At 48.7% G+C, this 14,903-nt stretch overlaps 1 protein-coding gene and 1 long non-coding RNA gene across 4 annotated transcripts in view; one reads left to right on the top strand and one right to left on the bottom strand.

The window, feature by feature from the left end:
- The window catches only part of SFXN4 (sideroflexin 4), a 97,577-nt gene that overhangs the window by 4,388 nt on the left and 78,286 nt on the right, over window positions 1-14,903 (top strand). The window lies entirely within an intron of this gene.
- On the bottom strand, window positions 3,198-4,755 carry LOC138667655 (uncharacterized). Its single transcript, XR_011318873.1, has 3 exons — window positions 3,759-4,755; window positions 3,501-3,578; window positions 3,198-3,285 (listed from the first exon to the last, which is right to left on the bottom strand). It is a non-coding gene; the product is annotated as an uncharacterized lncRNA (long non-coding RNA).

The following is a 14,903-nucleotide window of genomic DNA, read 5'->3' as shown; positions in this document are numbered from 1 at the left end:
ATATCTATAATATAACGCTGGGAGCGTCACTCTGTCCGAAGCCTTTATAGACTGCGCAAGCGCCGGCGCAGTCTGGGCCTCACAGAGTGACGCTCCCGGGAGATCGCGGTATGCGTTAACACTGAACGCACCCTGCGATCTCCACCGGAGAGTCAGGGACCGCCAGGAGGGTGATTATCGGCTATATTCACCTGTCCCGTTCCACCGCTGCACGCCGCCATCTTCCTGGTCCTCGGCCTGTGACCTTCAGTTCAGAGGGCGCGATGACGCGCTTAATGCGCGCCGGCGCCACCCTCTGACTGAACAGTCACAGCCAGAGGACCGGGAAGATGGCGGCACGCAGCGGTGGAACGGAGGATAGGTGAATATAGTAAGTGCTGGGGGGCCTGAGCTGGCGGCGATACCGGCACCTGACCCCCACAGCGCGCCGGTGTCCCCGCCTGCTCAGGCCCCCCAGCACTCGGCGTCGAGCGGGTCAGAGGCAGCAGGGCCGAGCGGGTCAGAGGCAGCGGGGCCGAGCGGGTCAGAGGCAGCGGGGCCGAGCGGGTCAGAGGCAGCGGGCCGAGCGGGTCAGAGCAGAGTGTGGCAGATGTAGCAGGCAGGGTGTGGCAGATGTAGCAGAGCAGAGTGTGGCAAACGTAGCAGAGCAGAATGTGGCAGATGTAGCAGAGCTGAGTGTGGCAGGATGGGAGCAGCCCATGTCAGAATGGGGGCGCAGGATGGAGCAGCACATGACAGGATGGGGACGCAGGATGGAGCAGCACATGACAGGATGGAGACGCAGGATGGGAGCAGCACATGACAGGATGGGGGCGCAGGATGGAGCAGCACATACCAGGATGGAGACCATATACCAATATAAATGCTCGCCACCCGGGCGTAGAACGGGTTCAATAGCTAGTATATGTATATATATATATATATATATATATATATGTCAGTAGACACATATATGTATATATATTAATATTTCATCCAGCGCGAGATAGCAAAAGCCGGCAATTGAATTACCGGCTTTAAAGCTATCTCCTTCCTAAACCCGACATGATATGAGACATGGTTTACATACAGTAAACCATCGCATATCCCCATTTTTTTGCATATTCCACACTACTAATGCTAGTAGTGTGTATGTGCAAAATTTGGGCGCTCTAGCTATTAAAGGGTTAAATGGTGGAAAAAATTGGCGTGGGCTCCCGTGCAATTTTCTCCGCCAGAGTAGTAAAGCCAGTGACTGAGGGCAGATATTAATAGCCTGGAGAGGGTCCATGGGTATTGGCCCCCCTGGCTAAAAACATCTGCCCCCAGAAAAGGCACATCTGGAAGATGCGCCTATTCTGGCACTTGGCCACTCTCTTCCCACTCCCGTGTAGCAGTGGGATATGGGGTAATGAAGGGTTAATGTCACCTTGCTATTGTAAGGTGACATTAAGCCAGATTAATAATGGAGAGGCTTCAATTATGACACCTATCCATTATTAATCCAATTGTATGAAATGGTTAAAAAACACACACACACACACACACACATTATTACAAAGTCTTTTAATGAAATACAAACACAGGATGTTGGAATATTTTATTATCCTGGTAATCCACCTGAAGACCCTCGCTCTGTAACAAAGGAAAAATAAAAAAAACAATATCTCATACCTTCTGATGATCTGTCACGTCCCACGATGTAAATCCATCTGAAGGGGTTAAAATATTTTACAGGCAGGAGCTCTGCTATAATGCAGCTGTGCTCCTGCCTGTAAAACCCCAGCGAATGAATGGAAAGTAGGTCAATGACCTGTAGTTTCTCCATTCGCGGTGATGCGCCCTCTGCTGGTTGTCCTCATAAGACCTCGAGGCTGGGAAAATATTCTGAAAATTTCCCATGCTCGAGATCATATGAGGACAACCAGCAGAAGTGTCTATCAACCATATCCTCCTTCTTCACCTCTCGCTTCCTAAAACTCAATGTAGACAATACCGAACTCATCATCTTTCCTCCATCTCGCGTATCCCCCCTACCTGATCTATCTATTATGGTAAGCGGCATCACGCTCTCTCCCACACCTGAAATCCACTGCCTCGCGGATGGGAAAATATTCTGAAAAGTTCCCAGGCTCGAGTTCATATGAGGACATCCAGCAGAGGGCGCATCACCGCGACTTGAGGTAACTACAGGTCATTCCCCTACATTCCATTAATTCCCCGGGTTTTTACAGCCACGAGCACAGCTGCATTAGCAGAGCTACTGGGTGTAAAATGATTTAACCCCTTCAGATGGATTTAAAGCGTGGGACAAAACTGAACGACGGAAGGTATGGAATATTGTTGTTTGTTTTGTTTAACTTTGTTTCAGGTGACAAGTGTCTTCAGGTGGATTAAGAGTATAATAAAATACTAAAACAACCTGTGTCTTTATTTCATTAAAATTCTTTGCATTAATGTGTGTGTTTTATTAACCATTTCATACAATTGGATTAATAATGGATAGGTGTCATAATTGAAGCCTCTCCATTATTAATCTGGCTTAATGTCACCTTACAATAGCAAGGTGACATTAACCCTTCATTACCCCATATCCCACCGCTACACGGGAGTGGGAAGAGAGAGGCTACATGCCAGAATAGGCGCATCTTCCAGATGTACCTTTTCTGGGGTGGCTGGGGGCAGATGTTTTAAGCTTGGAGGGGGGGGGTGGCAATAACCATGGTCCCTCTCCAGGCTATTAATATCTGCCCTCAGTCACTGGCTTTCCCACTCTGGCGGAGAAAATTGCGTGGGAGCCCACGACAATGTTTTCCGCGATTTTACCCTTTAATAGATAGAGCCCCCAAATTTTACACCAAGACACTTCTTACATTACTAAAGAGGAATATGTAATAAAAGAAGAGATATGAGATGGTTTACTGTATGTAACCATGTCTCATATCATGTCGGGTTGGGGAAGGAGATAGGAAAATCCAGCAATTGAATTACCGGCTTTTCTGCTATCTAGCGCTGCATGGAATATTAATATATATATATATATGTGTGTGTGTGTCTCACTGACATATATATATATATATATATATATATATCCCTATACTATGTATAGACATTTATTTTAGCTATTCTATTCTAACCTGTCAGTGAGATTTAACTGTGCACCGCACTGATAAAGTCAGAAGAAAATCACTGCACTCATTTGGTTTTCAAAAGCATAAACAAGTAAGTTTATTTGATTTGAATCGGTGAAAAGATATTTAGGCGAATTGACGTTTCGGCCAACCCGTGGCCTTGTTCACAATATCGCTGTAATAAGTAAAGAACAAAACAGTATTACAAACAAGTAAATATATACATATATACAATTATACATAGGGGCAAAAATCCATATCATGTAGCTGCCTTTGATCAGACATATTCTGTAAAGATAAGTACTAAAAGATCGTGCTGTACGATGCCGGGAAGTTCCAAGGAGAAAATATATTGAAGTATCGCTAAACATTATTGGAGGAAGAACATACCCTGTTGGAACTCTGCTGCATATAGAGAAGGACCCTTTACTTTTTGATGAGTCAGAAAGAGTGATATGGCAATATAACCTGAAAAGAACAACATAGCGTGAGGTAACAGCTAAAATCCTATGTCCACCAGGTAGAGGACCTGAACAAACCTCATAGGGTTATATAGTAGTACAAATAATGACTAGATAGTATAGTGTTCTCTTCCTAGTGCCTGGATACAACAATCCCAAGTGAATGGCATAAAATGGAGATACTGACCCAGTTAGTATGCAAGATAGCGTATGCCCCTGCACAAAAGCCGTATCTGCGGCTGGAACGAAACTTGTGGCTGAAATATATGCACATATATATGAGAATGAGGCACAACTGTATATATTGACTTGACTGTGAAACATACAAAGTCATGGTAATACCTGTCCTGTAGGTGAAATGAGCAACAAATTCGTCCTGTATATTTTGACGCGTCCCCCAGGGAACATAAAGGTATAGTGCTGTGGGCAGAGCAGAAGGGAGGATACATGTGGGGTCATGTCTTATATAGGGGATAGTAACCAAGCACATGCGTGTCATAAATAGGTACCTGTGTTAAGTATGCATATAGAGGACCACATATGTTCTGGCAAATATCCGTAGAGGTAACCTCCCTGTGTGCTAGGGTATGTTGCCAGTGGATAGAGGAAAACCTTCCCTATTGGAAAAGATAGTAGTTCAGTCTAAAATAACTTAACCTAGTGGTGCAAAACTTATCTGCTGATAGCGCTGGAGTCTCACGTTTCTGTTGTTCGTGCAGGCAAGGGGCAAGCGTTGGTGGCGTAGTGGAGGAGGCCGACACAGTCCTGTGTCTTGGCAGTGGAGCGGCTCAGTTTAATGCATGGTGCCCGGCGTTTTATCAGATACCCCAGCCGGTCATGTGACCGGAAGTTCCAGGGGACGCCGGCGCCTGCGCAGGAGACACTCACACTGCTGTGTGAGTCGGCAGATCGGCGCTTGCGCACACGGCCCCATATCCGGAGCTTGTGTACAGCGCTTGCGTAAGGGACAAAAACGGCGCCTGCGTACATCTAACCCGGCAGAGCGTTGTGTTGACTACAGAGAGGCGGCGGTGCTGCGGTACACCGCACTGAATTGCCGGCTTTTCTATAGAACACCGCTGCGTATTTCTCGCAAGTCACACTGTTGGTCCGTGTGTAATCCGTATTTTTCTCGCCCCCATAGACTTTCATTGTCGATTTTTTTTTGCGCAATACGCTGACAAACGCAGCATGCTGCGATTTTCTACGGCCGTAAAAGACCATATAATACGGATCTATAAAATACGGCAGATAGGAGCTTGGCCATAGAGAATCATTGTACCGTGTGCAATCCGTATTTTCTACACCTCTCATACATTCGTAAAACTCGCTAGTGTGACGCCGGCCTAACTCTCGACTCTGCCCTGTCCATCAAACCGCATGTTCAAACTCTTGCCACCTCCTGTCGCCTCCAACTCAAACATATTGCCAGAATCCGTCCCTTCCTCTGCCCTCAATCTACTAAAACGCTTGTGCATGCCCTCATCATCTCTCGCCTCGACTACTGCAACACCCTCCTCTGTGGCCTCCCTGCTAACTCTCTTGCACCACTCCAGTCTGTCCTCAACTCTGCTGCCCGGCTAATCCACCTCTCTCCTCCCCTCTGCAAATCCCTCCACTGGCTCCCAATTCCCCAACGAATCCAATTCAAACTACTAACACTCACCTACAAAGCCATCCACAACCTGTCCCCTCCCTATATCTCTGAACTATTCTCCCAATATCTTCCCTCACGTAATCTTCGATCCTCCCAAGAACCTCCTACTCTCCTCCACACTTATTCATTCCTCACACAACCGCCTCCAAGATTTCTCCCCAATATCCCCCATCCTCTGGAATTCAACACCTCAGCACGTCTGATTAGCCACCAGTGCCACCACCCTCGGATCCTTCAGACAGAACCTGAAAACCCATCTCTTCAGGAAAGCCTACAGCCTGCAATAACCATTCTGCCGCCTCCCCACCACCAGAGCTGCTGCACCCCCGACCTTCTGTCTCTTCCCCATTATCCCATAGAACATAAATCCGCAAGGACAGGGTCCTCTCCCCTCTGTACCCGTCTGTCATTGTAAATTTGTTCACTGTAAATGATATCTATAACCCTGTATGTAACCCCTTTCTCATGTACAGCACCATGGAATTAATTATGCTATATAAATAATAATAATTCATGCCAGGCTGCCCAGAGGCAAAGACAAACTGTCCTCTGTGGGAGGTGTATGGTCTATGTCCTCCCTGCCATGCTCCAGTGATGCCCGTGAGCTACTTTGAGTGCCACCCTGTTGTGTTCACGACATGGTGAAGTGTTGTTCCACAGAGCTACTCGCCCGTGCGTGCTGCAGCTGAAACTCCAGTATTGCTTCTGCTCGCACAGCCTCTACAGCGTATTCACCTTTTGAGTTCCACCTTGTTGATGTCACATATGAGGCGCTGATCGAGAAGGTAGAAGTGAAGCTGCAGCGCAGACCGTCGAGCAGCTGCAGGGTGTGAACGCCATAATCGTGCACAGACGACCTCTCACATATGGTAATTTTTAAGAAAGATTTGCACCACCAAACTTGACTTGTGTGCCAGGCAAGGGATGTGGTCAAACCAGCTAGGCCTAGAGCTGTTACCAGATTCCGCCCGTTATTGCACATCACCAGGTCTGGATTTAGGTCCAGCGGCACCAACCACTCATCAGTCTCGTTTATTCCTTGTCCACAGCTCTTGCGCAGTATGGAACTTGTCCCCCAAAATGATGAGTTTGAGAACAGCCTACTGTCTTTCCCCCCTGGCTGTGTTGAAGTTGCAGGTGCTAGTCTTACTGCTAGGTGATGGAGTAAGTGGAGTAGGCCACATGGGCAGAGCAATGTCCAACAATAGATGTAGGACATGCGCTTGGACGCCTTCCTCCTCTGTCCCAGCTGCCACATTTACCCAGTGTGCAGATAGGGAGATGTAACGTCCCTGCCAATACTTACTGGTCCACGTATCGGTAGTTATCTGGACCGTGCCACTGATGGCGTTGCACAGTGCACACCTGATTTTGGTTGCAACATGTGTGTGCTGGGCAGGGATGGCCAACTTGAAACATTAGTGGTGGATGAGAGCCACGTACTTCGCAACAGCCACCACCATCTTTTTTTTAAATGGTTTTTCTCCATCAGCTGGAATGGCAGTGTTTCAAAGGCCAGGAATTGGTAAATGCTGTTATTCAGGACCAGGGCCTGTGGGCGGGTAGTGGGGTATTTCCTCTTTATGGGGTTTGGGTGATGGAGAGATGAACACTTCCATGGGACAGGGTGGAGATGCTTGGTGACACTGCTGGTGGTGGTGCGGTCACATCCTGTCTTTGCGGGTAGGCTGTTGCTCGTGAGCTGGATGAAGAGGTCAAGACCGCAGCAGAAGAGGGAGCAGGAGGAAAGCTCACATCTGTCATGTTTTTTAAGGTGTCTACTCTACTGCAGCTCGTACTTAGAACTCAGATGCAGGTGGTGCTCAGGTTAAGAAAATGTTAAAAAAAAAAAAAAAATCAGAAGAGACTGCTTCATGACTTTGGGCTGATACTGCTTGGCCGATTTGCAAGGGGGTGAGGTGGTAGAAAGATGCCCACGGTCCTCAGGTGAAAACTGCGCTTTCAGCAGTGGACCCATTGGAAGGAACTAGAGGCGCTCTCAGCCATCCAAACACCGTCTGCACATGTTCTTGCCTCACAATCCATCCAGCGGTGCTCATGCCTAGGATATGGTGCACAACATCCCGTGGACTGCATGCACCAGAGGAACGTGTTTCATGTAGACACGTAACGGGCCAGATCAACTATGTCACCTCCACCACAACCTTCATTTGATGCTCTCCTCATGTCACTCCCCCAACAATAATTCCCAGTAGAGAAGAGGCTGAATTAGGGCACTCTGAACCATGCTTCATTACTGGCAGCATGCATCAGGTTATTACAGCATGCTGCACAAGGGTGGTAAATAAACAGTATATGGTAATTGTCTAAATTTTTCTATTAAAAAAAATAAATAAATTTTAAAATTTGAGAATCATTAGTGGTTGATACCCTTTTACAGGAGAAGTGTAACAATGATTGCAGCCAGCGTCTTGGGAGTCTCCTCCGGTCTTTATCTGGCTCAGTATAGGAGGAGGCTGACAGCAGTGGATACAGAAAGCGCTGCCGCCCTCATCCAGAACGGATCCACGATTTGTTCCCACTTCTCATTGGTGTATTAGCCCAGTTTTTATTAATCTTACAGGACCATTTCCAGTTTTCCATGTTACAGAATTGTATCTTTATAAATGTCGCACTGATGGGCCGTACGGCATCCTATGTTTTCTGCTCACACCCATCTGATCTCAGTCACATTGCAGCTGAATACAGATCTGCCCGGCCTGATAGAAGAACATTGCTCTGAGGGCAGCCGACATTTACAGGATTGCCCTCATCTCATTTTTATGCTAACAAAAGCGAGATAAAATGTGAAGAGTCACATATTATACAGAACTGGCCATAAATAAGACAAGTGATGCAGAACTATCAATATGGGAGCGGGAAACAGTTGTGGCCAGAAATATTGCAGCAGTTCATAGATGAGGAGGGTGAGGTTTTATTGTCCTGTGATTTAGGTCCGATCCAGGGTTGTGAAGTCTCCAGGAGGTCTGAGGGGAACATTCCTTAATTGATAGAGCAAGACAAATACATTCGACATATTCATTCCAGCTGTGTCACAGGTCGTCAGAATTTTGTAAACCATTAGTACAAAAAAATTAAAATGTGAATATTGCCTAACATTCCAGAGATACATTATTCCTCTGGAAAATGTCACAGCCAGTCCCATCAGTACCAGCAGCAGTGAAACCCTCATAGAAAACCAGCTTATGTATTTTAAAGAAAAAACAATTATGGACTTAAAAAAAAAAACAAAAAAAAAAAACATACAGCTAGTCCGGCTGTATGGGCTACATGGAAGTGCGGGTCTGGTCTACTGGTGAGGACGTCCCTACAGATCGTTTCCCCAATAACCTGCAATGTGTAACTCAGCCTGATACAGATCCAACTGCGTTACCCTCCACTAATACCACCCAGCGCTTAAGAATTATAGAAATGAAAAGCCGGATTACGTACCGGTAATGCTCTTTTAATGAGTCCACGACAGCACCCCACATGAGAGAGAGGGATCCGCCCATAGGAACAGGAAACCTACAGAATAAAAGGAGGCGGTCCCCTCTCCTCCTCAGTTTAGTTACAGAGTATAAAAAGGGAACCGCAAAAGTGTTAGTATTCATTCTTATTCAGTCACATAAATTTCTTAACTCTATACAACCATTATTTGTGACCTTAAAGGAAAGAGCTGTGCATAATTTAGGGAGGGTAATACATGGGTGCTGTCGTGGACTCATTAAAAGAGCATTACCGGTACGTAATCCGGCTTTTTACCCTTCGCCACGACAGCACCCCACATGAGAGATTTTCAGAGAGTCATTATTTGGGTGGGATTACTGTATTAAGAACAGCTCTACCAAAGGTCAGATCAGAAGACGTGGACAGATCAAGTCTATAATGGTTGTAGAAGGTAGAAGGTGTAGACCAAGTTGCAGCCTTACATATTAAATGGATCGGTACATCTGCTTGTTCCGCCCAGGAGGAAGCCATGGCTCGTGTTGAGTGCGCTTTTATACCCACTGGAGGAATCTCGCCTTTTGACGTATAGGCCAAGCAGATAGCATCTCTGATCCACCGAGATATGGTAGCTCTCGTGACCCCATGTCCTTTCTTGTGGCCCTGAAAGGAGATAAACAGAGCCCTACTCTCCCTCCATGTCTGACACCTTTCTATATAAGTCAGGATGGCTCTTCTGACATCTAAGGTGTGGAACTTATGTTGTTCTGGAGTTACAGGTGAATCAAAAAAGGAAGGGAGAAATATTTCTTGTGACCTGTGGTAGGTGGACGCTACCTTAGGGAGGTATGAGGGGTCTGGTTTCAGGACTATCCGATCATGAAATATCAGTAAGAAAGGTGGGTCTACTGATAGGGCCTGGATGTCACTAACCCGTCTAGCTGAGGTTAGGGCTACTAGTAAGGCTACTTTATATGTTAGGATTTTTAAAGGTATTAAATCTAATGGTTCAAATGGAGAGCTTGTTAAGGCCTCTAATACTAGATTTAAATCCCACGGAGGTAGACGGGGAATATGGACCGGTTTACTACGTTCACAAGATTTTATGAATCTGGAGATCCACCTATTAGCTGCTATATTGCATCCATATAGGGCTCCTAATGCCGAGACCTGAACTCTTAAGGTATTTACAGATAGTCCTAACTCTCGGCCTTTTTGCAAGAACTCTAGGATAGGTGTGAGTGGAACTTGCTTAGTGAACGGTACCGTGTAGAAGTCTAAAAATTTATTCCATACCCTACTATATATTAGGGTGGTAGATCTTTTCCTGCTCAATAAGAGGGTGTTTACTAGTTCTGTTGAGAACCCTCTGGAACTTAATAGTTGCCTCTCAAATTCCACGCCGTCAAGTGAAGACCTTTCACTTGCGGGTGGAAAAAGGGGCCTCCTTGTCTGATGGGAGAATCCAAGGATCGCATAGGCACATGGTCTGGAGACAAGAGAACCATGGTCTTTTCGGCCAGAATGGTGCAATGAGGATTACTCTTGCCTGTTCCCTCCTGATCTTTCTGATCACTAGAGGAATCAGAGACATTGGAGGAAAGGCATATGCCAGTCTGAACCGCCAAGGATGGTGGAGAGAGTCCAACATATCTGGGTGATCCCTGGTGTTCAGGGAAGCGAACCTTTGTACTTGCCGGTTGTCTCTTGTGGCAAATAGGTCGATTTGTGGTATCCCCCATGCTTCTGTTATCCTTCTGAATATGGATTTGTTTAAGGTCCATTCTCCTTGACGCAACTCGTTTCTGCTGAGGTAGTCTGCCCTGATGTTCTCTACACCTTTGATGTGCAGGGCTGTTAAGGATGTTAGATGAGCCTCTGCCAGCTGAAAGATGTTTGCAGCTATGGTCATCAGACTTCCTGACTTTGTACCACCCTGACGGTTCAAGTATGCCACTGCGGTGGAATTGTCTGAGTAAATTCTTACATTTGTTCCATGAATCTGCGGAAGAAAATGATATAAGGCACATTCTATTGCTTTTAACTCCTTCCAGTTGGAGGAACATATTAATTCTGTCTGATCCCAAGTATTTTGGGCCAGATTGTCTTCCATATGTGCTCCCCACCCAATAGGGCTGGCGTCGGTGGTAATTATTTTAGACGGGTCTATTATCCATGGCACACCCCGTGATAGGTGGTCCATGTCTAGCCACCAGGATAGTGATTCTAAGACATTACTGGAAAGAGTTATTCTACTTTCTAGATAACCGTCTTTCCCCTGAGCCGACAATACTTCATACTGCAATTGACGGGTATGGAATTGTGCCCAAGGTACAGCAGGGATACATGATGATAATGACCCCAGTAAGGACATGGCCTTTCTTAGTGTCATGTAGGGTTTGCGTATTGCGTCTGATACCTTTGATTGTATAGTCAACCTCTTTGACTGAGGAAGAAAGCATTTCTGACTTACGGAGTCTAGCTGGATTCCTAGAAATGTCTGAACGGTTTCTGGATTCAGCCGAGATTTTTCGAAGTTGACGATCCAACCTAACTCCTGTAGGGACGAGATCGTATTAGATAAACGAGTTTTACATTGAAGTGCAGAGCTTCCTACCACTAGAAAGTCATCTAGGTAGGGTATTATCAAGGTATCTCGTTGGCGTAAATGAGCCATCACTTCTAGTATCACCTTAGTGAAGACGCGGGGAGCCATAGAAAGCCCAAATGGCATTGCAACATACTGAAAGTGACGAACCTTTCCCTCCAGGGTGACTGCTACCCTTAGGTACTGCTGATGTTCGGCATGTATGGGAAGATGGTAATAGGCGTCCTTTAAGTCTATTCCGGCCATGACACACCTAGGTGTGAAGGATTACCCCTTCCTACCACGTCACCAATCCGTGACGTCACTACACAGGCACAGCTCTCCGGCGCCCCCTTTGTCTCTCAGGCCAGTAAAGGGACTGCACCTAGAGCAAATGGCCGCCGGGGAGACTGCCCTGTTACCCACCCTGGGTATTCTAAGATTCGCAATCAGAGTAAAAGGATCAGCCCAAAATTAATTTATGATTTAATTGCCTTAAGGGCGCACTAGATAATTACAAGAAATATACAATCACAATATATCAAGAGTTACAGTCAGAGTACAATATAACAACAATAATACAAGGCTTAAAGGTATAAAGCTGGAGGTCAATTTACCAGGTTGAAGGTCGCTTGTGGAAGCCGGGGGGCATAGCCTTCCGCAGGTCCAAAACTTAGTTGCCGAGCAGCCCCCAGAAAGCATGTGCTTGCCCCCCTCTGGCTGGCATACCCTGTTCCTTAAGATGTCATCATCATCATCTTCTTCTGTGGAGTGAGCCCCTCCCAGTGACCTCAGCGTCTTCTTATACCTGGCTGAGCCCCCCTGCCTGCAGCTGGGTGGGCTTAGCAATCTCCACCCCCTCTGTCTCCCTGCAAGATTTATTCCAATATCTAATAAATGGGATAACTTCTCTCAGGATGATCGGATCAGCACACGGGCAGTACCAGCGCCTGTGGTTTGTTCTGCCGGTCGTACTGGGATCAAACCTGGACCCATTCGGTCCCTGTGGGAGGCTGATCCCTATATCTCGGGTTTCAGACCTCCCACCGCCACGGGAATCGCACTATTAGATGCACCATTTCTTTAGGGTAAGGAGAATATTTTTTATGAGCCTGTACCTCGGACGATGCGTCCATAATTCACAATTCCATGTTGGAGACGGTTTGGCTGGGCTGCCATAATAGATGTGTATCCAGTGGCCACTTGGCATGCGTGTTTTAATTAAGCCCCCAAGCATTTCCAAGCCCCCTGGTGGCATGGTTTCCTCATGGGGCTTTGAACTACCGTCTACAGTTTACACTGAGCTCAGCTCGTTAGCATACTAATAGGAACTCTATTCATTAGCAAAGGTGGGGGCCAGGAGCACTCCTGTGTCCAGGAGACAAAATGGAGTCACGCCAATCTGATAGCATGCCTGTTCCAAGATGGCGGCTGTTCCCTCATCACACCTCCCTGCTGTAGAGGGCGCTAGGGGGCATCACATTCCTGTGTTCCCCCATGCGCCCTTCCACACCTTCTCCTTGCCGGGACAACCCATCAGCATTACCATGGTCTCTGCCACTTTCTCCCTGAGCCTGTCCCTGCCTCCTCCTCTCTGAGGCTGACTCTGTCCCTCCTCTCTCTCTCTGAGGCTGTCTCTGCCCCCTCCTCTCTCTGAGGCTGACTCTGTCTCCCCCCCTGTCTCTCTCTGAGGCTGTCTCGGCCTCCTCTCTCTCTCTGAGGCTGTCCCTGCCTCCCCCTCTGTCTCTCTCCGAGGCTGTCTCCGCCCCCTCCTCTCTCTCTCTGAGGCTGTCTCTGCCCCCTCCTCCTTCTTTCTCTGAGGCTGTCTCTGCCCCCTCCTCTCTCTCTCTGAGGCTCTCTGCCCCCTCCTCCTTCTCTCTCTGAGGCTGTCCCTGCCTCCTCCTTTCTCTCTCTGAGGCTGTCTCTGCCCCCTCCTCCGTCTTTCTCTGAGGCTGTCTCTGCCCCCTCCTCTCTCTCTCTCTGAGGCTGCCTCCGCCTCCTCCGCTGTCTCTCTCTGAGGCTGTCTCGGCCTCCTCCTCTCTCTCTCTGAGGCTGTCTCTGCCCCCTCCTCCTTCTTTCTCTGAGGCTGTCTCTGCCCCCTCCTCTCTCTCTCTGAGGCTGCCTCCGCCTCCTCCGCTGTCTCTCTCTGAGGCTGTCTCGGCCTCCTCCTCTCTCTCTCTGAGGCTGTCCCTGCCTCCCCCTCTGTCTCTCTCCAAGGCTGTCTCCGCCCCCTCCTCTCTCTCTCTGAGGCTGTCTCTGCCCCCTCCTCCTTCTTTCTCTGAGGCTGTCTCTGCCCCCTCCTCTCTCTCTCTGAGGCTGTGTCTGCCCCCTCCTCCTTCTCTCTCTGAGGCTGTCCCTGCCTCCTCCTTTCTCTCTCTGAGGCTGTCTCCTCCCCTGTCTCTCTCTGAGGCTGGCTCTGCCTCCTCCCCTCTCTTCCTGAGGCTGTCTCCGCCTCCTCCTCTGTCTCTCTCTGAGGCTGTCTCTGCCTCATCCTTTCTCTCTCTGAGGCTGTCTCTGCCCCCTCCTCCTTCTCTCTCTGAGGCTGTCCCTGCCTCCTCCTTTCTCTCTCTGAGGTTGTCTCCTCCCCTGTCTCTCTCTGAGGCTGTCTCTGCCTCATCCTTTCTCTCTCTGAGGCTGTCTCTGCCCCCTCCTCCTCTCTCTGAGGCTGTCTCTGCCTCCTCCTCTCTCTCTCTGAGGCTGTCTCTGCCCCCTCCTCCTCTTCCTGAGGCTGTCTCTGCCTCCTCCCCTCTCTTCCTGAGGCTGTCTCCGCCTCCTCCTCTGTCTCTCTCTGAGGCTGTCTCCGCCCCCTCCTCTCTCTCTCTGAGGCTGTCTCTGCCCCCTCCTCCCTCTCTCTCTGAGGCTGTCTCTGCCCCCTCCCCTCTCTCTCTGAGGCTGCCTCTGCCCCCTCCTCCTTCTCCCTCCGGGAGGTTGCACACTGGGTGGGCACAAGCCTCCCGCTCATGATGTGCTTTCATCATGTTCACGTGGAAGGCCTTCCTCCTTCCACGGGCGTGGTCCAGGGTGACCAGATAGGTGACGGCGTTGAGCGGCTGGTGCACGAGGTATGGACCCTCCCAGGCTGCCTGAAGCTTGTTTTGTGGGACGGGGACCAGTACCCACACCTTTTGACCCACCTGGTAGGTCCTCTCACAAGCATTCTGGTCGTACCACCGCTTCTGGTCAGCTTGGGCCTGGGCCATATTGTCATGCACCAGCTGCGTCAAGGCCGTCATTCTGTCCCGGAAGCGCACAACATACTCAATGGCCGACACTCCAGGGGTGGCCAAATCTCCTTCCCACGCTTCCTTCACCAGAGCAAGGGGCCCCCGTACACGTCGCCCATACAGGAGCTCAAAGGGGGAGAACCCCGTTGAGGCCTGTGGAACCTCCCGGTAGGCAAATAGAAGGTGTGGGAGATACCGCTCCCAATCTCTCCCGTGGGAGTCGACCAACATCTTAAGCATCTGCTTTAAGGTGCCGTTGAACCGCTCACACAGGCCATTGGTCTGTGGGTGATACGGGCTGGCTACCAGATGTTGCACCTGGATCTGCTTACAGAGAGACTCCATCAGCTGGGACATGAACTGGGTCCCTCGGTCGGTGAGCATTTCCTGGGGAAACCCCACTCTGGAGAAGATCTC

This window comes from Ranitomeya imitator, chromosome 2 (genome assembly GCF_032444005.1).
Source record: "Ranitomeya imitator isolate aRanImi1 chromosome 2, aRanImi1.pri, whole genome shotgun sequence".
Classification (NCBI taxonomy): domain Eukaryota; kingdom Metazoa; phylum Chordata; class Amphibia; order Anura; family Dendrobatidae; genus Ranitomeya; species Ranitomeya imitator.
This window is presented reverse-complemented; position numbering and strand designations above follow the sequence as displayed.